This window comes from Monodon monoceros, unplaced genomic scaffold (genome assembly GCF_005190385.1).
Source record: "Monodon monoceros isolate NGI ecotype Baffin Bay Population unplaced genomic scaffold, NGI_Narwhal_1 Super_Scaffold_3, whole genome shotgun sequence".
Classification (NCBI taxonomy): domain Eukaryota; kingdom Metazoa; phylum Chordata; class Mammalia; order Artiodactyla; family Monodontidae; genus Monodon; species Monodon monoceros.
The window spans coordinates 69013894-69041028 of record NW_021703780.1 but is presented as its reverse complement, the minus strand read 5'-3'; positions in this window follow the sequence as shown (position 1 = coordinate 69041028).

Here is a 27135-nt window from a genome sequence, read left to right as displayed (position 1 = left end):
GAGAGTGACACGAGGGGACAAAGTTTTATAGCAACTTAACTCACAAGGAAGTGGCCTTTAAGCTCCAGAGAGAACTGGCTCAGCCTCCACCTCATGACTTATATGTCTGGTCTTCAGACCCCCAAAATGTTTGTGACTTCCAGGGCAAGTCTCTTGTTCACAATCACATTTGTCTCAAAACTGCTGCTTCCACTTAATATTATCTCATGTCCACTGCCCCGTGTGGGGTACACTGACTGGCTAAGGATCCTTCCTAGCCTTTTTTCTAGACTTACACTCTCCTCCCACAGCACATGGCCTTTATGAATGTAGTAAGTTAGGGCAGATGGAGGTGGGTTTGGATGTTGGCCATTCCTGTTCTAGAAATCCGTTTGGCTACTTTATGGCTACCATTTATGTATTTTTTCTATCCTTCCACCCCCTCTCCTCCTTTTCCCTCCTTCCTTCATTTCTTTTTTAAAAACTCACTGCACCACCTCTCCAAGTTCTCTGGCCCCTTCACATATCCTTTGTGCCTTCTCTTCTCTCCACTTAACTGTCTCACTCCTTTCTTGGGCACAACTACAAAAGTCAGAATCTTGCCATTTGAAATTCAGTCCTACTTCAGACCTGCCCCCTTTCTCCAGATCCTGACTTAAGCTCTATCTTCTCATACCCAAGTAATACCGCATGGTACTTAGTAGTAACAGCCCCTTCTCTAAGAAGAATTTTAGTAACAGTTATTAAAATTATGTACACGTGTCCTGGCGTGTGCTTACATGTTTCCTTCTAATAGCCTATGCATTCTCCCATTCTTCCTATTAATAAGGACCATGAGTTTTAGCTTGCTTATTACCACCTGGTAAAAAACAAACAAACAGAAAAACAAACCTGCTTCCTCTAGTTTACCTTGTAGCTATTGGCAGCCAAGCAACTAAACTGGGATTTATACAGCAGTATTGTGTGGGATTTGTAGGAAGTCTTCAAAATAGGGAGAAAAGGTCTCTTTAATGCTCTTTAGAACGCTAATGAGATGGTTAGAACTCCAGAAGCCCTCTTGTACCATGAGGACAAGGGCCCACCCCAGGAATGATGGAATATTGCCTGATGACTTTGTTCGGGTGCCTAGACTCTCTAGCTTCCAATTTCTTATCTATTTGAAAATAAAACGTCCTTCTTTTTAAGCTCCTTTTAGTCAAGCTTCACTGTTATATTAGAACACAATTCATTGTTTTTAAAGCTTGTGTCTTCATGCCTCTCTCAAAGTTTACTCCAAAGCATCTATGAGAGGCATCCCTCCTACACACACTCTTTTTTATTTCTAAGGCTGAATGGGGGAAGCTCTATCATAACAGACAGATGGGTTGAATGTGAGCCCCTTGCTTTCAAATGGTAGAACAGAGGTGCTCTGGTAGGGCACAGGGACATGGGTGCCATTGAGACTCGTCTACCCTGAGCTAAACTGCTGACCCAGGCCAAATAGATTCAGATGGTTTCCAGAAGATAGTAGCAGGCAGGGCATTCCAACACTAATGTCAACCTTATAAAGAAGACAAATGAATGTGGTACCAAGGAAGGTAGTGAACCCCGTTATTCCCGTGATGGGCTCCTGGGGAAGCCACAGACAGTTTTGTAGTTCAAATGACAGATGTCACCCAAAAGTTGAGGAGTTCACATCAACTGAAGTGCACATTTAAGAATAATCAAAACATAAAACAGATGTCAATATCAAAATACTGAGTGTGTAGTCCCCAAATTAAAGTCAAACATGAAAAATAAGTTGAACTAAAGCATGCATTCTTTTCTTGTTCAAATATGTTACCACTTTTTGAAATGGGAAGAGGTTAGGAAAATCTAAGAAATTACCAATATTGTGGTAGAGTTACCACCACCTGGAGCCACACAGGAGTTTGCCATTGGCTCTTTCATCTCAGAGAAATTTTGACCATTTAATGCCTCACGAGAGCTGTAGTTAATTGATTTTTGTATTCATCTTTGGACGATGAGGACTCAGAAGACTTCTGGATTTGTTAAATCTAGACATGTCATTTTGTGTGAGAGTATTTGTGTGTTTATATGAATAGGCACATGTTCTTATTTTTAAATTTGATAAATAATGATATATATTGATCATAATGGGAAATATTAGTGCAGTCTGAATAATGCAAATGCTACCTTTATTTTCTAGCACCCCCTAAACGCCAAATATACCATGCCCTCAACCACAAATAATTTCTACACCTCTCAGAAAACAATTTTTCCTGATTAAAATAATCAGATATGTTCTTTTAAAGATATACAAACAGTACAGAGAAATGAAGAAGAAAGTAGAAATTACCCTAAATCCCATTAAATACAGATAACTACTGTTCATACATGGTGACCATTTTCCTCAGATGTGTGTTACCTAGTAGTGTTGGTTTATCTTTTGTTCTAATCTCTATGAGGGCAGGAACTTTTCCTATCTTATTTACTGCTGCTTACCACATTGCCTAGGTGAGTTGTCTGGCATAGAATAGGTATTCAAAATATTTGATTTTGAATTTATAATTTCCCATTAACATGCTTCTTTTTGCTTAACATATTGTAGACATCTTTTCAAGTCAATCAATGTAAATCTATAACATAATTTTTTAAAGGCATGCATTTTATTGGACATAGAATACCGTTTTGCTGTTTGTGCCACACGTGTGCATGTGTGTGTCTGATTATCTTCTTAGAACATATTGCCGTAAGTGAAGTTATTTGGTCAAAGGCTATACACATTCACAGGTTTGACAAAGATAACCAAAGTAATACTCCAGGAACTATGTACGAAGTTTCACACTCATCAATTCCAAAAAAAGGATCATTACCCACCATCCTCCCCTAAGCTGGATGGTGACATATCTTTGCCAATCTTATGGCTAAAAATGTTATCACAATGTTGCTTTGATTTGTATTAATGTAATTATTTGTGAGCATGAACATCTTTTCATGTACTTATTGGTTCTTAATAGTCTAAATTTGTGTTCAACTTCTATTTCTCATTACTAGTTTTGAGTATTGAGCAGTCTCGCTTTTTGGTCATGGATTCGACTAGCTACTGATTTATCTGTTTTACTGGGTTTTCAAAGAACCAGTTCTTGGATTTAGCAAGTCCCTCGTTTTTTTTTTTCTGTTTTCTACTATATCAATCTCTATTTTACCTTTATGACTTCCTCCCTTCTGCTTCCTTATTTATTTTTGTAGTGTTTTTGCTGTATTTTTTGAGGATAATGTTCATCTTACTATTTCTACATTTTCATTTTAATAACAAATGTGTGCGAGGGTGAATCTTTACCTTGCTAATTTTTGCTATATCCTAGAGATTTTTGGGTGAAATATTCTCATTTAGTTTTCCATGTTTTGCATTTGCGGTTTTGATGTTCTCTTTAACATTAGAGATGTTGTAGAGATTTTTAAAAAATTGTCATTTGTTGGGCAGGGAGTTTGTTGGTAGTGTGTTGTTTTTTCAAAAAGAGATTTATTTATTTTTGGCTGTGTCGGGTCTTTGTTGTGGCATATGGGATCTTTCATTGTGGCGCCGCGCAGGCTTCTTTCTTTTTTCTTTTTTTTTTTTGCGGTACGCGGGCCTCTCACTGTTGGGGCCTCTCCCGTTGCGGAGCACAGGCTCCGGACGCGCAGGCTCAGCGGCCATGGCTCACGGGCCCAGTCGCTCCGCGGCATGCGGGATCTTCCCGGACCGGGGCACGAACCCGTGTCCCCTGCATCGGCAGGCGGACTCTCTACCACTGCGCCACCAGGGAAGCCCCAGGCTTCTTTCTAGTTGTGGCGGTGGGTTTTCTCTTCTCTCCTTGTGGCACTTCTCTAGTGCGTGGGCTCTGTAGCTTGAGGCACGCAGGCGCTCTAGCTGTGGCGCGCGGGCTCAGTATTTGTGGTGTGCGGGCTTAGTTGCCCTGTGGCATATGGGATCCTAGTTCCCTGACCAGGGATCGAATCCGCGTCTCCTGCATTTTAAGGCGGATTCTTTACCACTGGACCACTAGGCAAGTCCCAATGTTTGTTCTTTTATATATTTTGTGTCATGTTGCATGTGATTAAAGGGTTCAGCCTATACTATTTATATATATATATATATATATATATATATATATATATATACATATATATAGGAATAATTTTGGAAGTAGTTTGGAACATTTTTGTAAATGCCTCTTGAATTCACTAATATACATTCTCGGTTGTAAGACATAAAACAGATATTTACTTAACTGATTATACAATTTAAAGCCCTTCTGCCTTATTGATTTGTTTTCTATTTGTCCTAATGAGGACTAGAAACATTTACCAAGTCACCCTCCCTATTACGCTTCTCAGGATTTCTTCTTAGAGCTCCAGTAGTTCTCACTCTGTATATTGTGGTGCCTTGGAGGTTATTTCTTTGACTTTTATATTTTGATACATGGTCTGTCTCGTTCCTCTTCATGACCTCTCTGGAGTTAGAAAAGCATGCAATGGCTAATTTTATATGATTGGGTCATCTTTCCATACAAATGAGGAAACTGAGAATCAGCAACTTTAAGTAACTGGTACGAGTGCAAGGTCACACAGCAGGTGAATGGACAAGCCTGGTGTGTCTGTCCCCAAAGCCCATGGCCTTAACCTGCTGCTATCATTATGTTCTGGTATCTAATTCTGTGAGAAATCTACCTGGTCTCTTTTATTTTCTTAAGTAACTTGCTTATTCTACATAGATGCTTGCAGAATGGTTTCTTCATCATTGTAGTACAATAATTTTACTGAATTTTTTCTCAGCATTGGTTGATGTTTACCGATTTTTCCAGGCTCTGTGACCCCTTTCAGTGTGTAGACTCAAGTCTTCCTTATACAAATATTTGTTTTATTCTAGTAGAACTCTTACTTTTCTTTATGATCACCAATTATCCATTTCTCAGATTATAAGTATATATATATAACATATTAATTATCATATATACTTAATATACAGAATACATATATCTATATATACTGCCTTTCCCTCCACACCTACCATTCTTGCTTTTAACATTTTTAGTTTGTCGTGATATGCTACATTTCCTGTATTTTCCAAATCCTGTTACCTGTGGCAATGGTTCTGCTCCCTGCTTTGATCATTGCAGTTTTATGTCTTAAAGCATTGCTTTTCTCCTCAATTTCTTTCCTAAGTTCTGCTACAGCCCTATTCCTTGTATCATGTTTTCTTACCATATTTTGGGTACTTTTTTCATCCATGTACTTTAAAATTTATTTGAGAATTCAGTACAAGTTGTCATGTTTGTTTGTTTTCAATTGAAATTCTTCTAAAATGAAGCCTTCCTCTTTCCCTCTTTTCCATACCTGTTCAGCCCCTCTCTCATCCTTTCCTTCTTGTGGTGGGGGAAGGGAGGACTGGGGACAGAACTTTCATGTTGGAAACATGCCAATTTTTCTTGCTTTTTTTTTTTTTTTTTCTTGTTCACTTTTTAAAAGGCAGGTAGTCTGTCTTCCTGTTTGCCAGAAAAATAATATTTACCCCAAATGTGTGAACTCTTATATAATGAGATTCGGTGTGAGATGTTGATAATCTCTCAGCTTCCCAGGAAAGGCAGCCAAGGCTGTTGGTCATTTTGCTTCTGTTTGATTAATCTCCGGTTTGGTCAGAACTTCTACACCAGAAAACCCCTCACTGAAGAAGCAGTGGATTCCATCCCAAAGGGAAGGTATCCTTCAGATTTCAATTTTTCCCATCTGTGGTGTGAGCACACTCCTTTACAGAGGTAAAGTTACAGAGAAGCCCTGTAGTTAGCAAGCATTCGATTTGGTGTGGCTACAGGCATGTTCCTCCTTTGAATCCACCTCTTTTGCTGCCAGGCCTTTGTTGAAACACTTGCTGCTGGGATATCATTACCTCCTTGCCTTCTGCCATCTGCTAGACTAGAGAAAACTATTACTAAGTTTATCTGCCCCAAGTCCACTCCTGTGGTCTCAGAATACTGTTTATGGAGAGAAGAAAGGTGGCTCTAGAAGGCACACTGAGGAACTTACTCTGGGGTCTCCAATGTCCCCGAATCCAATACTTCTCTAGCTTGAGACATTGGTATTTTTGAGAATCCCCTTGCTTGTTTTCAACCATTCTGTTCATTTCTTCCAGAAAAAAACTCTGTTTAGATTTCCAGGATCTTCTTTACATTTGGTCCCAATAGTTTCACATCTAAATATTTCTGTATATTTAAAGTGTCATAAAGTTTAGTTCATCATGTCATTCATCATAAGGAGATTATTTTTCCTACTAGTGTCAATAATAATTGTTTCTTTTAATTAATTTTTGTTCAGCTTGGAAAGGGGAAGTTTGTGACTTCCTAGGCCTCCTATACCTTTGCACCCATCTCTTTCAGAATCTTCCTCCCCCTCTGTAACATTAAACTATTTCAGCTTTTTAATATTATACATTTATCCTTTGCCTGTTTTATCGTTTAGTCATGTGTGTTTGACCAGTGCTTCTCAAACAGGAAATAGTTAAGGACAAGTTGTTTATCAGTTTCCAATCTGTTGTAGACCCTTACCTTTATAAAACATAATCAGTACTGAAAATGAATTAAAAATGAGACATAAAAGGCAAACTTGAGTTTTTGTTATCAGATTCAACACACATGATATTACTTGCTGTACAAGTTTCTAAACGCTTGCTCTCGGTTTTTCGTCTTATCCATTGTGGAGGGTCACAAACAACCCCCGGGCCAGGCACAGTCCATGCAGCCCCCTCTGAGTAGCTTCACGGTAAGCCCTTCGGGAGTAGGGGCAGGGTCTCGTTAACCTGTGTGTCCTCCTTAATGCCCGCCTAGCACTATGCCCCCAGAATACCATCTACTGAGAAATAACTGTTGACTATATGAGTAAGACAATAATACTCCAAGTAGTAACATTTTGGCCTCTTGAGGTTAAAACTCTTAGGTTGATTCCTGACCGTCACAACTTCCTTTTGCATTGGAAAGATGCAGGTGCTGTTATTTGGATTTATAGTCAAGGCTCAGAGGACAATGGCTCTACACACAGGAGGACTTTTTATCCATGCTGTTTTATTTGACCCAAGGTACTTTCTCTCATATGCTGTTTCATGTCTCTATAGGGAGTACAAATCATGGTGTGAAAGACGAGGCAGGATATTAACCGGACTGGTGCCTGGACCAGGTGTGAGCATTGTGTCTTCTGTCCATCACTTTATTTATCATTCTTCTCTTGAGGACTTTGTGATGACCCTCTGATTCCCAGTCACACCAACAGACTCTCTGCTTGAGAAGCATGCTATGACGAAACGCCTATTAGGATTAATACTGGCCCTGAACTAAGAAATAACGGTCAAGCTTATATATTCTAAGGTATTCCTCTCTAGGGCACAGATTTACCAATTTGGAGAGAATGGTTGAGGAACTAGCCCTAGTTAGGATGGAAGCTGAGAGTCAAACACTATCAGTGGGGAAATCACAGTGAGTAGAATGAGTAAAATGTGTCTTACCTACTGGCCAAATGGAGGCCAGCTCTAATCCCAAGTGTCAGAGGTGCGCAGAGAGCAGAACTGCCTCCTGGGGACATGCAGAGATGGATAAGCAACGGCCCGCTTTGGACTAGTGGGGAAGAAGACAAAGAAAAGCTCTTGGTAAGGTAAGGCAACATGTGTAAAGGCCATAGCAGACTTGCGCCTAAAGTGCTAAGATGATGCAGCAGAAGGAAAGAGTAACTTTTAAGGGCAAAGGGTCACTTCCCAGATTATTGAAATACACTGTCACCCTAAATTGTAGGTGTGTCCTCTAAATATTTTATCTACTGACCTCCCTTGACTATTTAACATCCGTCCTTTGCCTTTCTGCGTGTATTTTTCTCCTATTTTGTATGATTACATTTACAGTTTCTTTGTCTATGTCTAATGCTACCTTTGGATCAAAATCATTGTTGGTGTGTTGCTCTTGCAGAAGAGTAGCATCTGGCAAGCCATAGGCCTTCCATCACTGGTTTGCCCTTGTTTCTGGTTTTCTGGATGCCGCTATCTGGGGAAAGGCTGTCAGTAATGATAACTGCAAAGCATCATGGTGAGCTCCTGTTATTACAGAGATGGGAAGCAAAGCCATAAACAAGCAGAGGGATAATTGGGCCCAAGGATAAAAAGTGATCAAATTGTCCAGAAACAGTACAGAAGCACAGAAGTTGGCAGCTTAAAAATGTTGTTATGGTTTTTCTTTCCTTTGAGACAGGAAAGGGACTTTACCTCATGAGAAACTTCAGGTGGATCTTTTCAAAACTCTATAACCTGGCATATTTTTTGATAAATATTTGTTGATTTAATGAATGAACCTGAAGAAGCTGTTCTCATGTATGTCAACATTGGCTCGAGGGAGAGCTTGGGCTGGTTGGATTCAGTGAGCTTGGATAGTTTAGAATGAGTTGCTGCACTGGCACCAGGCTTGGGGAGAAGTGTAACCAATCTGAAGTCATTTGAAAGCACAACTAGATTCAGGATTATCAGGGTAGCTCAGACTGTATTTGAGTGAGGTTTCATTTCATAGCTAGACATGTGAGTTACCACCAGTGGTTCTTCATTGGGGGCAATCTTGTTCCCCACGGAACATTTGGCAGTGTCTGGAGACATTTTTGGTTGTCACTGCTGGGAGGAAGAGGGTGATGCTACTGGCATCTAGTGGGTAAAAGCCAGGGAGGCTGCCAAACATCCTACAATGCATGGGACAGCCCCCGTGACAAAGCATTATCTGAGAGTTTGAGAAAACCTGCTATAGACAGATTTCCTAATTTAAAGGGCAGCTCTAGAGAAGTTATTCCTAGAGGCTTTCCTTTGACAGTTATCAGCTCAAGACCCTTTGGACTCAATTGCCTATGTGGTCAGATGGCCCGTGGACCTTTGAAATACATCTTGTTGCTGTACATGCAGATTTGCAGGACACAGATTATAAGCCCCTCCTCCATAAACAAAGCAGGCTCAGGCCAAGTTCTTTATGTCCCCTGCCCTAATGCTGCTAACTGCTTAGATGTTGCTGAGCCTGGGACATTGTCACAATGTAAAGCATTTGAGACTGGGGGGGGTAATGAGAGCCGTGATCTGATTGGTCCCTACTCTGGAAGGTGTGGAGGTAAGGCAGACAGTGAGAGGGCAGCAGGTACATTGTATGAGAAGCCTGTCCACTTCAACAGTGCTTAGCTCCCCTCCCCGCCCACCTTGCTGCCTTTTGACAAGGGATTACTACCCAGGGATTCTATTGCACTGCAGCTCCAGGTCACTGAGGTTTCACTTTTGACAACTTGCAGAATTCCTGACCTGGCAGATCAGCAGGACAAGGGCCCTGGGAGCTAGAAGGTGATTTTCATAAGGAGATCTGGTGCTTTCCACAACCATCTCTGGAATGTGTGCTTCAGTTCTGCCCTGACCGAACCAATTCACAACACAGCAAGCAAAAGACAGCTTTTAACAACTGCTGTAGCTGTTCTGAGCAATGCCAAAGATATCACCAATACGTATTTCAACCAGTGTGCTTGTGTCAGTTACATAGACTTGGGTGATGTGAACTCATCTCCAGGAAGTATACACTCTTCAGTTTACACCCTGGATCTGTGAGAGGTGCAGAACCTTTTAGCAGTCCAGCTCAGCAGACACTGATGGGGCTTCTGCCACATGATACAGCCTAGTGGGCAGAACAAAGCATGGCAGAAATCACAATGCACAGGAGGGGCACTCTGCTCAGCCTGGGGCAGACAGAGGAGGTGGGAGAAGAGGTGCCTGCGTAGAGCCTGAGTGTAGACTGAAGGGGTGAGAGAAGGGAAGTTCTCCAATGGAATGAAGCATAGGAGCCATTCAGATGAGAAGGCATTTTGCCATTGTCGGTGGAGAGTGGAAAGCCCTCATTGGCTCTGCTCTTCCCTTTAGCTTCTTGTATATCTGTACCTTTCCTCTTTCCCTTCCTCCCTCCTTTTTGCTTCACCTTCTCATCTCCTTTCTTCTTGGTGGCTACCACTGCTTGGAATTATGAGATGTCTGCACCAGCAAGCCCCATGCCGCCTCCGTTCTACTTCTCGGTAATAGAAGTGCCATGGACTTAAATCCTAGATCATCAAATGTATATAGTACCTGCAAAGTAACAGACACAATCCAGTGAAATAATTTTCAATTAAACAGGACAGCTTCTCCAAGTAAAGGAAAGACACGTGCATTAATATTATTATCAACATTGTAACACAAAGTGCCTATCATGGATCAGGCCCTAAAGGAGACATTTTATAGACATTATCTTTCATTGTCATGCCACTCTTTAAGACAGGCCTGATTATTTCCATTTAACAATGAGTTACTGAAGCTAAGAGATTAGGCACAAGAAAGAAAGAAAGAGATATTGGCCCTGAAATATCTGGAATGGAATATTTGATTTGTAATATAATTAAGATAAAAAACTTTAATATATTTATTTGCAGCTTTGAGGGTGATTGTCATAAAGAAAGGGAAATTTTTGATAATAATTAAAATATAATTACAACCCCATAAATCACATATTTTGCATATAAAAGCTTGGTATATCTCATCCATCTCATTGCTTAAGAAACTATATTATAGTCCATGAGGGGAAAGGAGACAAGAGATAAGAAAGAGTCATAAAAAAAAAGATCCAAAGATTGCAGTAGCTGTGGCAGATGGATGAATTTCTTCCTGTGGAATTTTCCAGTATAACCAAGTGATCTTGGGTCCCATAGTCAAGTGTTTGCTTTTGAAATTGGACTTGGATGAGTTGGAAACTCCTTACATGGTCTCCATCAGCTATTCCTATTGTTATTAATTACCCCTATTATTAATTATTATTAACTGTGCGATTTGAGGGATGTTACTGAAGTTTCTGAGCCTTGTTTCCTTATTATGAAGAAATATAGATAAAAACAATGACAACTTTATAGATTTGAGGTAAAGACTAGATATGAATGGACATAAAAATGCTTAGCATAGTGGCTGGCATTGAGTAAGCTCTCAATATATATAGATATTATTACTGAAGTTTGCCTATAATGGCTTGCCCACGCCAAGAGAAATATATCTTCTCTCTCCATGCAGTGGGTTCTTTCATTTCTTTCAGAAAGGTAAAATCATACAATTCCAAGTTATACTTAGCTATAGATTTGAAATTTCTCCCCTCCAAGCAAATTCAAATCAATGCCTAATATTTTTAAAAAGCAATGATTCTGATAATTAATATCACTGCCTGCCTTTCTATGTCCGTCGCCCTTGACACCTACCATGCCTCCTCCCATTTCCACAGGTTTGCTGTGGTTTTCTGATTATTCAGATATAAAAGTATTTTGTTGTTGTTGTTTGTTTTCTTGGCATGGAATTCTTTTTTTTCCAAATAAAGTCTTATGCAGAGGGCTAATATATAAAATAGACCAATGTAGATATGCTCTCTTTGAAGTGGGATAAGTGCCTGCTCGTACTTCACCCCCATTTTGATTATTTATGTCTCTGCATTCCAGGGGAACCCTGAGATGTTTCCAAAGGAACCTTAGGATTTCACTGAATGTTTCTTAAGAACCACTCATCCATATGGATGACATCACAGTTTTAGTTCTCTCCTTCCCAGGAGGTTTGTAGAAACAGTCCTGGCTTAGCTGAGGGTAGAGGGAGGAAGTGGAGACGGATGAACTTCCATGTGGTCCCCTAGTACCCACATGTAATGCATGAGAGAAGGTTCCCTGGTCTGGATCACGCTGTATCAGGACTCCAAACGTCTCTGTGGAACCAGAGCATGTAATTCAGTCACCCATATGTCTCCAAATATTTTAATACTTTGGTAATTTGACATCATCCCAATGGTCCAGCCATACAACCCCCCTTACCAAACACAGAACACATTTTCCATCACCATGCCTTTGTACTCAAGGTTTCCTCCTCCTGGAATAATGCCCATCCTTCCATTTCTGCCTGGCTCTCTGATACCCCTCCTCCAAAGCCTTCTCCACGAGCTCCTCCCCAATTCCTAGGGCCAGAATACATCTCTTTTGTGCATTTGTTCATTTTTGCCTCCCCCACATTCTTCTATCTCCCTCACATTCTCATCTTGCCTGGGGCACTGTCTTATACAGAACACACTGGGGAAATGCTCACTGCATCAAACCGAATGCATACTGTGTTGATCAGGTCTTGGGTCAGCCGCCTGTGTTTTCCACTTGGAATCACTTCATTAACACTCCCTGCAAAGTCCAACCAGGGAAGGATCATTTCCAAAGAAAAGCCAAACCTTTTCATTTCTAATTTCCTTCCCTTTGGGTGTCAAATGGAAACTGGGCAAGATATATCATCCAGTTCACTCCTTCAACAGCCTTACTTTTCCTCTTGATCCCGAACTTCAGCTGGAGTCTGTAAAACTCCTTCTTTGAGTGAGACCATTTTCTTCTTGGTTCGCAGTAATTATAATAAACTATTAACCATCTGTTTGTTCCCTGAAAATCAAGCTAGCTGGTTTGGGTGACTCTTATCTATTCACAATCCAGCAGAGTTTTTAAACCCAAGATTTCCTGTGCAAATACATTGTTTTGGATATTTCAAAGCCTCTTGCCTGAGTGATTGCAGAACTGCTGTTTTAATCAGGGGCAGTGCTTATAGAAACTATTTTAGTGGGACAAATTGTATCTACAAACATTTATTGGGAAGTATACCGCATACAATGCTGAGTATTAAGACAAATACAAAAAGAAATACCATGTTCTAATGAGGGAGACAGAAACCCTGTCCTCAAGTAGCTAATCAAGTACAAGGCAAAAAATGCTGGCACATGACTAACTAGAAACATTCTTCTGTTGTTTATAACCAGCTTGTGTTAGGAATTTATGGCATCTTACAAAGAAACATATAATATGGAAAAAAAAGGAAACAAAGAAAACACGAGTATGAAAGATCAGGGAAATGGAAAACAAGGTTAACTAGTGCCAAAATGGAGGCCAATTTACAGAATATACCCCCTGGAAACTGCAGAAAAGCAACAGCCATCTCTGTTGTGTGCACAAAGATATTCCCAGCGAATTGCACAGTACATGGCACATAGTAGATATTCAAAAAACAAAGGATACAATGGGCACGTCTTCCGTTTTAGGTTTTTTTGTAGCACCTCTGTTAACTACACGAAAAACCACTTTTGGAGAATCCAAAATTTGAGACCACCTCCTCTGGACCAGACTACATTGAAAAGTTTCAAGCTGGAGACCCTGCTGCCATATCTTTCAATCTGGGATGAATGTGTCTTGTTTGAAGAAAGAGGCTGGAGGAATACGTTTTATAGTCTTGTTGCACTGGTCTAGTGGCTATGACCTTTCTAAAGCATTTCTCTTGGAATTTATAATTATTACATTTTACTTTGATAGATAGGGTTTTCTCTCCATGTTTATGGCTTTCTTCTTCCCAACTGAAGACACCTAGAGAACAGGAAACAGATAGTCTCCATCTTTGCAAATGTCCCTTGTCCTTGAGCATATAGTGCAATACCTTGAATGTAGTAGCCATCTAATCATGACTTAAAATTTTTTTTATTTTGAAAGAGGATTGGTTCAAGATGGCGGAGTAGAAGGACATGCGCTCACTCCCTCTTGCGAGAGCACCAGAATCACAATTAACTGCTGAACAATCGACAGGAAGACACTGGAACTCACCAAAAAAGATACCCTACATCCAAAGACAAAGGAGAAGCCACAATGAGATGGTAGGGGTGGCACAATCACAATAAAATCAAATCCCATAACTGCTGGGTGGGTGACACGCAAACTGGAGAACACTTATACCACAGAAGTCCACCCACCAGAGTGAAGGTTCTGAGCCCTACATCAGGCTTCCGAACCTGGGGGTCCGGCAACGGGAGGAGGAATTCCTAGAAAATCAGACTTTGAAGGCTAGCGGGATTTGATTGCAGGACTTCGACAGGATTGGGGGAAACAGAGACTCCACTCTTAGAGGGCACACACAAAGCAGTGTGCGCATCGGGACCCAGGGAAAGGCGCACTGACCCCATAGGAGACTGAACCAGACCTACCTGCTAGTGTTGGAGGTTCTCCTGCAGAGGTGGGGGGTGGCTGTGGCTCACCGTGAGGACAAGGACACTGGCAGCAGAAGTTCTAGGGAGTAGTCCTAGGCATAAGACCCCCCCAGAGTCCACCATTAGCCCTACCAAAGAGCCCAGGTAGGCTCCAGTGTTGGGTCGCCTCAGGCCAAACAACCAACAGGGAGGGAACCCAGCCCCACCCATCAGCAAACAAGCTGATTAAAGTTTTACTGAGCTTTGCCCACCAGAGCAACACCGAGCTCTACCCACTACCAGTCCCTCCCATCAGGAAACTTGCACAAGCCTCTTAGATAGCCTCATCCACCAGAGGGCAGACAGCAGAAGCAAGAAGAACTACAGTCCTGCAGCCTGTGGAACAAAAATCACATTCACAGAAAGACAGACAATGTGAAAAGGCAGAGGGCTATGTACCAGATGAAGGAACAAGATAAAACCCCAGAAAAACAACTAAATGAAGTGGAGATAGGTGATCTTCCAGAAAAAGAATTCAGAATAATGACAGTGAACGTGATCCAGGACCTCAGAAAAAGAATGGAGGCAAAGATCGAGAAGATGCAAGAAATGTTTAACAAAGACCTAGAAGAATTAAAGAACAAACAAACAGAGATGAACAATACAGTAACTGGAATGAAAAATACACTAGAAGGAATCAATAGCAGAATAACTGAGGCAGAAGAACGGATGAGTGACCTGTAAGACAGAATGGTGGAATTCACTGCCACAGAACAGAATAGAGAAAAAAGAACGAAAAGAAATGAAGACAGCCTAAGAGACCTATGGGACAACGTTAAACGTGACAACATTTGCATTACAGGGGTCCCAGAAGGAGAAGAGAGAGAGAAAGGACCCGAGAAAATATTTGAAGAGATTATAGTCAAAAACTTCCCTAACATGGGAAAGGAAATAGCCACCCAAGCTCAGGAAGCACAGAGAGACCCAGACAGGATAAACCCAAGGAGAAACATGCTGAGACACATAGTAATCAAATTGACAAAAATTAAACACAAAGAAAAATTATTGAAAGCAACAAGGGCAAAATGACAAATAACATACAAGGGAACTCCCGTAAGGTTAACAGCTGATTTCTCAGCAGAAACTCTACAAGCCAGAAGGGAGTGGCAATGATATATTTAAAGTGATGAAAGGGAAGAACCTACAACCCAGCTTAGTCTACCCGGCAAGGATCTCATTCAGATTCCACAGAGAAATCAAAAGCTTTACAGATAAGCAAAAGCTAAGAGAATTCAGCACCACCAAACCAGCTCTACAACGAATGGTAAAGGAACTTCTCTAAGTGGGAAACACAAGAGAAGAAAAGGACCTACAAAAACAAACCCAAAACAATTAAGAAAATGGTCATAGGAACATACATATTGATAATTACCTTAAATGTGAATGGATTAAATGCTCCAACCAAAAGACACAGGCTTGCTGAATGGAGACAAAAACAAGACCCATATATATGCTGTCTACAAGAGACCCACTTCAGACCTAGGAATACATACGGACTGAAAGTGAGGGGATGGAAAAAGATATTCCATGCAAATGGAATTCAAAAGAAAGCAGGCGTAGCAATAATCATACCAGATAAAATAGACTTTAAAATAAAGAATGTTACAAGAGACAAGGAAGGACACTACATAATGACTGGGGATCAATCCAAGAAGAAGATATAACAATTACAAATATATATATGCACCCAACATAGGAGCACCTCAATACATAAGCCAACTGCTAACAGCTGTAAAAGAGGAAATTGACAGTAACACAATAATAGTGGGGGACTTTAACACCTCACTTACACCAATGGACAGATCATCCAAACAGAAAATTCATAAGGACACACAAGCTTTAAATGACACAATAGACCAGATAGATTTAATTGATATTTATAGGACATTCCATCCACAAACAGCAGATTACACTTTCTTCTCAAGTGTGCATAGAACATTCTCCAGGATAGATCACATCTTGGGTCACAAATCAAGCCTCAGTAAATTTAAGAAAATTGAAATCATATCAAGTATCTTTTCCGACCACAACACTATGAATTAGAAATGAATTTCAGGGAAAAAAACGTAAAAAACACAAACACATGGAGGCTAAACAATACATTAATAAATAACCAAGAGATCTCTGAAGAAATCAAAGAGGAAACCAAAAATACCTAGACACAAATGACAACGAAAACACGATGATCCAAAACCTATGGGATGCAACAAAAGCAGTTCTAAGAGGGAAGTTTATAGCAATACAAGCCTACCTCAAGAAACAAGAAAAATCTCAAATAAACAATCTAACCTTACACCTAAAGGAACTGAGAAAGAAGAACAATCAAAACCCAAAGTTAGGGCTTCCCTGGTGGCACAGTGGTTGAGAATCTGCCTGCCGATGCAGGGGACACGGGTTCGTGGCCCGGTCCGGAAGATCCCACACGTCGCGGAGCGGCTAGGCCCGTGAGCCATGGCCGCTGAGCCTGCGCGTCAGGAGCCTGTGCTCCGCAACGGGAGAGGCCACAACAGTGAGAGCCCCGCGTACCGCAAAAAAAAAAAGAAAGAAAAAAAGAAAAAAAAGGCAAAGACTAAGAGGTATGGGTTGCTGGACACAGTTTTTGATGGAGAGTATGCATTGGGGTGTGGCGGGGGTGGGGGGGGAGCTTTCAAGCAGCCATGGGGTAAAAAAGAAAGGAATAAGCAGGATAATTTAAAAAGTATTAGCATGGATTATAAATTAGATCTTAAAAATGTTCTTTAAGAGAGACAAAGTTAGATATATATTTTTTAAATTGTTGTTAATTTTGGCTCCTGTATCATGTTTGTTCAAACACGAAATCACACTAGGACTAGATCACATGTGACCAAGGAACTACTCAGGTTACAAAAGTGATGCATTTTTACTTCAAAACACACACTCTTGGTTACACCAGTCATAATTACATACGTAGTGATTTAGGGAATCATGTAGCCAGGAAGGAGTAAAACAAAGCAAAACTCTTCACACATTAATTTTTTTTTAAAAGTAACTTAAAAGCCTAAAAAGTAATACATTTTATTAGTCAATTCAAAAAGCAATGAGATAGTATTTTCACCTAGTAAATATTTTGGAAAGTATCTACACATAGGAAGTGAATTCTACGTTTTTAATACCCAACCCTCCCAAAACTTAAAAACCCGTATATTACTTGTCGGGATTACAAGTTGAGTCAGAGTTTTTGGAAAATAATATGGCAACATATATTAAGAGACTTAAAACTATTTGTAATCTTTAGTGGAATAATTACCCTGAAACAATAATCAAAAATGGAGTCAGAATATGGCCTATTATATACCAGTTGAAATCAGGTTTTAATCAATATGTAAAAAAGTAAATATCCATATATATAAAATGACTTCTATTTTGTAAAGATATCTATACTATACACCCATGTAGACAAAAGGCTAGAAGGAAATACTCCAAATGTCAAGTTTTATTGGACTGTTAGAATTAGGAATGAGGGTTTTTTTTTTTCTGCTTTTTAAAATAAAATGTGTATGGGTGGGTATGGGTTTAATAATGTGACAAAAATAAACATTTTAGGAAAAAAAAAAAACTAGTCCATAACCTAAGCCAATCTCATTCACTTTGCCTAGCAAAGGATTCTGCTAAATTTTCTACCAAAGAAACTTGACATGCAGACCTATCAAATAGATTTGTCACTGTCTCTTCAAAGGAGGGAATTCTGTTTCAAATTCATCCTTAGCCCAAAGCAGCTAATTTGATTTTATCAGTCATCAGCAAAGTCCTTACATTAAATAATTTATGCATTTCTTAGCTCCATCCCTACAGGGCAAGATTCAGTACTTAATGGAAACCATCACACCATTAGACTGTTAGAGCTCATCTAACATGTTGGCTTTGAGAAGCCTCAAGCCTGAAGTATTGAGTGGTCACTTAGAGCATGTCTATTTGATCTGACAGCACTAGAGAGGAATGCGGAGGTGGAAACAAGACAAAGAAATCACGATGTGTACATATCAGCCTTGGGATAGAAGGTCTGGAAAAAAAAATGCAAGGACATGAGTGGCAAAAGCAGGGGCAAACATGATTGTCTGGTGGATGTCCATGGATGGGATATTTTCATTAAAAATTAGCTAAATGCCAGCAGCAAAGTACCTCTCCCGGCTGCAAGACCTTCCCGGATCAGCCTCCTTCTCCTGGGCATCTGCTGTCTTGAGAGGTCTTCAAGTATCTGTTTCTCGTTAACGGTCTAACTCATCTCCAGCCTTATCTAAAATCATACCTGGGCTTGCTCTTTTGTGCCTCTTCATTTCGCTTTCTTTCTGTTCCTGGCGTTAGAACTGAATTTAATTTGTTCATTGTTAAAGGGCTTTTCATCACTAGATTTCTTGGGAAGTTCTGACACTTGGTGTTTATTCCCCTGACAAGTCGGTTTTGAGGATGAATCAGATGTAGCTTGTCAGTTGCTTTGAAAACAAATCTCCTTGCAGCTAGAGAGTTGCTATGAGTGGTGTTCCCGGCTTTGTTTCAGGATCCAGTGTGATTCTGAGACAGGTAGGGAAAAGAGGAGCCATTTTATTTCTAGAAATATCATCTCAGTTTCATGTCTGTTGGCTAGAGTAATAACAGTAAACACACTGCAGGGATGCCTTAGAAGTACATGGGCTCCAGGGATTCAGGCAATGGTCTGTATTAAGAGAGACTTGTAAGAAGCTGGGATAAAATACAGATGCTGGACTAAAACCTTTCTACAGAAATGGCAGAGAGGAAAGGGTCCATTAGATTCCTTAACAAGTCATCTCTCTGGTTCATCTACAGTCTGCATTTCACCCTTTTACCAGGAAGTATAAAATCAAAGAAGGTGAGGATACAAGCTTCTAGTTAGAAGACGAAGTTCTGGAAATCTGACATTCAGCATGGTGATTATAGTTAACAATAATGTATTATATACCTGAAAGTTGTTAACTGAGTAGACCTGAAATGTCTTTACCACAGAAGAGAAATGGCAATTATGTGACATGATGGAAGTGTCAGCTAACACTACAGTGGTAATAATTTTGCAACATATTAATTATATCATATCAACACATTGTAATCTTAAACATTGTATACAATGTTGTATGTCAATTACATCTCAATAAAGCTGGAAAAAAATTTTAAGTGAAGAAGGTGAAATCCAGTGTTCCACAGCCTTTATCAAGCTAGAAGAGGCAAGAGGGCTGACCACAATCTCATGAGCAGCTTGCCACTTCTTTGATACCCTGTACCAAAAGTCATGCTGTATGTAGAATAACATGAATGAAAAACACATCCAACATGTAGAGATAAAAAAAAGCATAGAATCTTTTTTGTTCTAGAAATTCTCAAATTTCAGGCATCTTTCTGGCGTTTCTGAAATTGACAGTCCACCCAGCCTTCCCTTTGGCTTGGCTACTGCTGACAGGACATGCACCACCCTCTATTTTTATGATCCAGCTGTGGATGCTCAGCAGAGTCAGTGCTGTGTTCACCTCCATTCACTGCAGCTTCATCCAGGGGGACCAGCCCAGGGGCACATGTTTCAGCTTATATCGTGTCTTATTCATTCATTCATTCGCTTGGGTTGTTTAGGGTGGAGTGGGGGGATCACCTTATTCATGGTCTTTAAAAAATTTTTTACCCATGCCATGGATTTCGGCTGGATAAATATGTGATTTGGGCTCCCCAGTGAGCTAACCTTCTCATCAGTGTTACTCAAACACATTCTGTCCTATGGTTGTTACTATAAGTGAGGAGCGTCCTCTACTCACACCTTAGTGCAGAATCTTTCTCTAGCTTTGGTATGCATCCCAGTCAATGGTGGCTTGTTAAAAATGGTCTGAAGTCTGGTGCAGGGATCTGGACTTTAACAGGATTCCCAAGTGATTCTGATGCAGGTAATCTCTTTAATTTGCTCCAATATTGGCATAGTGGTTTTAAAAATCAAAGAACAGGGGATCCACAATTCTTGCTGTTTTATTCTGAGAGCAGTTCTCACACTCTATCTTGGTGCCTCATCCCTCTGGGGCATTTTCTGCAACTGCTGTGCTCCTCAGCCCCTAGAAATAGCTCATTGTCTTTCCTTCCATCTGCACGTGGGCATTTCTTAACATAGGCTGTGCCCTGCGTTTCCTTTCTATTACCACCATAGCCCTTGAGATTTCTCATATTAAATGCGAGAAAATTAGGATCAGAGAGTCCTGAATTCAAAACCCAGCTCTTTTACTTTCTAGCCATGCGATTTGGGCAAGTTCCATAAGCTTTTCCAGCCTCCTTGTCTGTAAAATGGAGAATGACAACATTATTCACCTCATGGAGTTGCCGTGAACTATAAAAGAGTTACTGCATGCTAATAGTTGCTGAATGAATAAAAGTTTGGTACAATGAAGATTCCATATGCTAACTAATCATTTTCAATATTCTTGTTGTTTAATTCAGTCAATATTCTTGTTGTTTAATTCAGTAGGTGTGCATTCAACTCTTACTATGCTTATTATTGCGTGTGAATCGCCCTTTAGGGGAATTTGTCATTTTCTTCCCAGGCAGAAGTGTTTTTAGCCTACATTAACATTTCCTCTTGCCTTAATGTTTCCCTTTTGGATCACTGTCAGTTGTTTCCATCTTCTCTTATAGCTTATCCTTTAAACTATTTTGCTAATATTTTTACTTTTTTTCCTTCTTCCAATTCAGCATATCCCAATTCTTGCCACACGTGCTGGAAAGAGAACAGGACCCTTTAGTAGGCAAGTGACGATGACATATACAAGGTACATTCTTTCCTTTCAATTAAAAGGCACTCAGCTAGGGCCTCCTGCTAATACGGAGGTAAATCAGTCACATTTCTGAGAAACAATTAGTTACACTTATATTTTCATTGAATTTTCACTCCTCCAGTTTCACATATGTTGCCTGCCACTTTCCTTGTTATCTCATGCTTATGTAATTTTTTCCCCCTTTTTTTCACCGTTACCTTCTCTTTTGATTTAAATTAAGCTTGGTTGGTATTTCTTTGAAAAGAAAACACAAGCTTGTTGGCTTGGGAGGTTTTTTCAAGGCCTCTCTGCTCTAGTAAAATCCTACATACGTAGGTCCTGCAAACCAACATTATTTTTGCTGTACAAACACCACGTGCATGTTCTAAGACATGAGCCCTCTGTGTAAGATCCTTTCACACATGCAAAAACAGCTGACATGTCAGCACTTCCATAGAGTGAAAACAAAAGGATACTGGTTCAGAAAGGTCAGGGCTATTCTCCTGGGGCTGGTGCATGGCATACCTTGACTTTCATCCCCAGCATGAGCAACATGATGCTGGATACTCCAATTTTATACATTCTTATACATAGTCTGCTCCCAAAGATGTGCCTCAAATTGTGAATTCCTCCAATAGAACAAGTGTTAGTTTTCTACTGTCATGTAATTATACTACCACAGACTTAATGGCTCAAAGCAACAAACATTTATTATCTCACAGTCTCTGTACGCCAGGACTTTGGGCATGGCTTTAGCTGGATCTTCTGATTAGTCTCAAAAGACTTCAGAGTTTTGGCAGGGGCTGTGGTCTCACCTGGGACTTGTGTGGGTAAGGACTCACTTCTAAGCTCACTTAAGTTGTTGGCAGAATTCAATTCCTTCCTCTAGTAGGACCGAGAGCTTCTTGCTGGCTGTCAGTCAAGGATGTCATCAGCTCCAAGAGGCTGCTCACAGTTCCCTGCCACATGGGGTTCCCCAGCATGGCCTCTTCACACCTCAAAGCTAGTGAGGCAGAGAGAGAGAGAGTGAGAGAGAGGGAGGGGGGAGGGAGGGGGGAGGGAAGGGGAGGGGGAGGAGAAACGAGCTGTATAGTAACAGAAGCCTATAAAACTCGAATGCTTTATGATCCTATAAAGTGTGTTTCAGCAGAAAGAAAATAAGACTAGAAGATCATACTTTTGAGTGCTAACGGTGGGTATATCTGGGTGATAAGTTATGAGTAATCTTGTTTACATTTTTACACATTTTTACATTCCAAATGTTTCCAATAAGCATGCAAGAGCTTTGATTTTAGTTTAACATTCAAACTAATAGAAGCATATATTTTAAAAAGGAAAATATCACCCCAAGGCTTTAAGATAAAAGCAGCAGCCTTCTGCAGCTCCCCATCTCATCTCCGAATCCCACTTCCCAGAAAAGGAATTTCTTCTGGTGCACTAAATAAGATAAGTATAATGCTATTTCTTTTTTTTTTTTTTCAGTTTTAGATATTATCCATTGACTTGTTAGAAAGATGAAAGATGAAGATTTAGTTCTCCTTCCCCATTCACCCCTTATATGCATATATTTCTCTTCTCTCCAAATCCCCAATAAGTAATATATTTATGCATGATTAAATATAATAATAATTATTATCATTATTGTAAGTGCTGTTCATTGATAGCATATATGGTACTATGATTATGTGATTTTTTTTCTATAGAACTCTCTGTTTTTCTTGGAATTGGTAATTGCCTCACTTTTACCTATCTTTTGTTTTCTATCTACCTAGCAATAATTCATCCTCACACTCTCTAAAAGAACTCTTCACCTCCTCTCAACATGGTCATGCACATCAGCTAAATTGATACCTAATCCTCCAGTGCCGCTTTTAGAAGACTAATGCCATTCTGATCGCTGATTCTTTATGCAAGACTCATTATTCTGTCCAGAGGCTTTTAGGATGTTTTCTTTATTGTGATGCTTCAAACTTCATGATAATCTACCTTGTTGTGAGTCATTTTGTATTCATTTTGTTGAACACTAGATGTCCCTTTCAATCTGAAAACTTATACAGATCTAAGAAATTTTTCACATTGTTTTGAAAAATTTCTCCTCTTACTTCTTTCAGCAGGGCTTCAGGGTTTTTGTTTGCTGGTTTGGTTTGATTTAGCTTTGTTTTTACTCTTATAGAAATTCTGCAATGAACAACCTCGGGCATACTTCCTTGAGCTCACTGGTAAATCTTTCTGTACAGTAAATACTGAGATACAAAGTAAAACTTCTACATTATAGAATATATATATGTTCAAAGTTCATGCAGGAAATGCACGCTTCCAATATGGAAAAAAAAATCCTCAACATAATTAGATAATTTTTTCAGTGCTTAATTAAAATACGTCCACATGACAGTATCATATTTTGCTTTTTATAATGCTCACAACTTCATTTTTTTTCTTTCTTTTTGTATTTTTGCGGTACGCGGGCCTCGCACTGTTGTGGCCTCTCCCGTTGCGGACCACAGGCTCCAGACGCGCAGGCTCAGCGGCCATGGCTCACGGGCCCAGCCGCTCCGCCGCACGTGGGATCTTCCCGGACCGGGGGCACGAACCCGTGTCCCCTGCATCAGCAGGCGGACTCTCAACCACTGCGCCACCAGGGAAGCCCACAACTTCATTTTTGACACCCTCCCCCGGCCAGTTTCTGAATCTCTCTTTTACAGAGGAAAGAGCAGGTGGAGCTAGTTCATAATCCTAGCTCTACCAATCCTTAGCTGCACGACTCTCAGCAAGGCCCTCTCTGAGCCTCCGTTTCTTCATGTGTAAAATGGAAATAATATCTATTTCCCAGTGCTATTGAAGGATTAAATGAGATGCATCTAGCACAGTGCCAAGCACACAAAAGATGCTGAAAAATATTAACTCCCTCCCCTTAATTATCAATTCTATGCATTTAGAGACAATGGAATTAGCACCTGTGTTTAGAGATGCAGCTTAAATCCACACCATAACTACAATAGGAATCTACAATGATTCCAACAAGACCCAGGTCTACATGTCAAAATCCAGATATTCCTTGAAGGTCATCTAGGGCCTACTGCAAACCCCGTCCCAAGAAGCAGAGCCTGGACAAGTCCCTTTAGAGTGAACAACCCACTTTGTATGTCCTAGGCACCCTCCTACTCCCTGGAGGGGTTTGGGATTGTTCCTTTTCTACCCTGATGGACCTCTGTATATTTTTCAGCCAGAACAGGGGCTCACAGTCAGGGAGAACAGCTTCTATTCCATAATTCCTTTTCCTGCCTCATTATCCAATCCATTTTTATGAAGCTTCATGGCATAAAGTGACAATGAATTAAATGATTATTGCTTATTTGATTATATCACAACTCAGGTAACAATTATTTCTTGAGCACATGGGATTTGAGCCTGACTTTGTAAAAGTGAGTTTCCTTTCCTTCCCCTTCCTGACCCTTTCTTCCTTCCTTCCTCTCCTTATGCTATTGAATGGCATGCATCCCTTGCTTTGCCTCTAGCTCTCTATCCATGCCAGTGGCAGGGGATAAAGTGGAGAGAGTGTGGTGGCATCTTGCCTGTTTACTGCTCATGTCTCTACATCTTTCCCTTGACCTTGCCACCCCAGAATGTCCATACAGAGTCTGGCAAAGAAGCCAGATACCCAGTCCCACGTTACAACCTTCATTAGTGACTTATCCTTATGCTGAGGAAGTCTGATATAAACAGGCCAAAGCAGAGCAATTCCCACAGGAGCTTTAGGCAAGATCACTGGTCAGGATACATGGTGAGGATGGGTGCATAGTGACAACCTAGAACTGACTTGATCATACCCTGTGTTCCAGAATGTCTGTTCATCTGTGTTTCTTGGCTTAACAAGACCAGTGGGATAACCTTACTATTTCTACTGGGTATTTCAGAAAGTAGTCAAAAAACATTCGGCAAGTGAAGCTCAGTCCCATCTCAACGTACTGAAAGACCTGATCTATGTGATTCATCCCTTGAGAGAAATTTATTGAATACCTCTTATGCGTCAGGCATTGCACGTGGGGCTGGGAGACCCTTGTCCATGGTACATTCCCCTGCCTGACTCTCTCAAATCCACAGTCACGCCTATTTCTACTGCAGTGATAAAGATTGAAATTCTAGTTTATAAACTAATAAAAGCTGTCATTTATTGAGCATTTATAATATTTCAGACACTATGCCAAGTACTTTGTCTACTTATACATTATTTCATGTAATCCTCATTTAAGCCCCTTGAGATAGGTACTTTATCTTCATTTTAACAGATGCAGAAAATGGGTTATAGAGAGGTTGAATAACTTGGCCACAGACACACAGGTAGCAGGTAGAGATGCCAGGAAATGTGCTTTCAGTTTATGCCTGCAATGACCACCTGATTCTCCTGTCTCAGAGATCCCATTTCTCTTCAATACTAAAATTATAAGGATCCTCTTAATCTTAGGGATTCTCATCTCTTTCTAAGTTCTGCTTAAGAGACATATTTCTCTCAGAATCTCTATTTTTCTAGGTTTCTTCCTAGATCCTTTCCCCATCCTTGAGTTATTTCTCCTCCAAACCTTCTCTTCACTAAAGCAGGATGGGTTTCGGTAACTCATGGGTAATCTTATTCTTAACAAAAACCATGATGGTTCTTTATATAGGATTTCCAGAAACTGAAGAACATTCTTTCGCTAATCAGCTTCTTGACCACAACTGGTTCTGTGCAGGTATGCCTTTTGAAACAACGAACTGGCAGTTCAAAAATAGCTTAAATCAAATCCCACACAAGCAAGCATAGTTTTACACCCTGAGATCATTCTGTTGTCTGTCTTCTCTGCTTTGCGTAGAGGCATTCAGAACCTCTAGCCTGGGGGGTTTCCATAAGTCACCCTCACACAAAAGGATGACACTTGAAAATCACTCTGGCTCTGCTTCATCCGTTACCTGGCTTTCAAGGTAAAGAGGGGGAGAAAAGGAGGGGAAACAAATCATCATTGATTCATTTCAAGGCATGTAAGCAGAAAAGTCAGACTCCTCCCATTGCCAAGTATGGTACAGAATTAAATCTGAAGCCTAATTTTAAATCTGATAAAATGGCACTCATAAGCCCATCTATTTGTGAGGAAAACACAGTCCATCTAGATGCCCCCAGAAGTGCATAAATTCTCCGATGCCCAAAGTAAGAGTGTGTTATAAAGATCTAATTTTTTCCCTTGTATATGGGTCTAGCCTAACTGACCCCCATCCACCACCAAAAAACAAAACAAAGCAAAACCTCACAGTAGTTCACTTGTTAGTCCCAGCTCCATTTATCTATGGGACAGCTCGAAACAAGGGCAAGTTTTGCTCCATTAATCATATACAGGTTACTGTATTTATTATTTTCTTTACGAATCCAGTTTTAATACATTTGTCCATCTCCATGGAGCCTGTCACTGTGTCTAATAGCCTTTGATAGTCCCAGGTCACAGGGCACCTCGTTTCCAATTTTTGCATTATCCTTCCAACATGGCATAGGAGGGACATCTGTAGTCTTTGGGAATTAGCAGCCTAATAGAATTCCAAAGTGTGTGTGTGTGTGTGTGTGTGTGTGTGTGTGTGAATGAAAATGATTTTCTCCATCCAATAGCATAATATCTTGGTTTAATGTTACCCATGTAGGGAAACAGGAAAGAAATTAATGGATGAATTTACTATCACAGTTATTATCAAGTAACCACAAGCCCAGTTCTGGTTTCATGACCAGTACTAAATCTATACTTGGCAGGGTTTCATCACCAATGGGAAATCTGACAAGCAGGCAGAGAAACCAATAGTATTTTAAAATGTTTTTTGAATTACCCTTTCAATATTCAAAAATCAGTTTATCTAAAACATAGTAAATCTTATCTTCTGCACAAACTTGTACTCATGACTTATTTCCCATACGCGTGGTAAATTAGCAAAGCATGCTCTACATTTGCTGACCTTAATAAAGATAAATTCTCCAGGGGGACAGGAATGAGCTCTCCTTTGAAAATCCATTCCTGGGTTTCTTCTGGCCTGGAATGCAAACTGGGTGCTCTCACATTTACAAGCAATTGTTTGTGAGGGCCCCTAATCATAAAAATAAATCAAAGGAGGGAGTCCTATATCTTTATAGAGAGAGCCTTGAATTAGCATAATGCTATACTGATCAGAAAAGGAAAACATATTTTTCTTAATTTTCTCTCTCTCTCTCTCTCTTTCTCTCTCTCTCTCTCTCTCTCTCTCTCTCTCTCTCTATATATATATATATATATATATTTCCACCACCCCCC